Here is a 792-nt window from a genome sequence, read left to right on the forward strand (position 1 = left end):
TTGCATTTGGAACTGCAGCTGCATGTCTGGGGGGGGGAAGGGGGGGGGGGGGGACTACTGCCAGTACTGGAGACCCGTGGGTGTTTGCCTCCATTTCCCCAACGTAGTCTTTGATCAAATAATCTTTTTAAATACGTCTGTATGAATATTTAAACATTTTTAAAGCCTTTGTTGTCGTGGCTGCTCAAAAACAGCTGGAACTACAAAGGGAACTTTCCCAGTCAACCACCGCTGGTCCACTTTTACAGGACACCTACAGTATTTGGGGGCTGCAAGAGTCCAACGTCAAACACAGGCACAATAGTCCACAGTGGAAAGTGGCTCAGACGGCACCGAAGGAACCTGGTCAGACCCCCGTAGACCCAAAGGGGATCTGGCTGAGGAACCTTTCAGGATGGTCTTTAGCCACATTCCGAGGGTGGTGGTGGACATGTGGAGGCATCCACTTCCGTGGACACGGACACACAAACCAGAAACACGGCGACCGCCTTAGCTCCTTACATGTGCACACAGTGAGACTCTCGTCACTAAGGGGCCCGTCAAGAGGGCCAAGCAGGCATGGTTCCGATAAAGTTCCTGCCGTATTAACCCACCAGAAAGATGCATATTGCCACCTGGTGTTGAAGAGGACGTCCTCCCAGGACTGAGTGAGCTGAGCCCTGAGGGTCTCAAACACAGGTAAGATCAGGCTCTAGGTGGTGATCAGATGAGAACCCACAAAATCAAGAAGGGAGGACCATGGGGGGGGCAGAAGAAGGAGCGGGACCACTTGGAGGTCTGGCCCCTAGATCC

Source organism: Takifugu flavidus, chromosome 13 (assembly GCF_003711565.1).
Source record: "Takifugu flavidus isolate HTHZ2018 chromosome 13, ASM371156v2, whole genome shotgun sequence".
In the NCBI taxonomy this organism is placed as follows: Eukaryota; Metazoa; Chordata; class Actinopteri; order Tetraodontiformes; family Tetraodontidae; genus Takifugu; species Takifugu flavidus.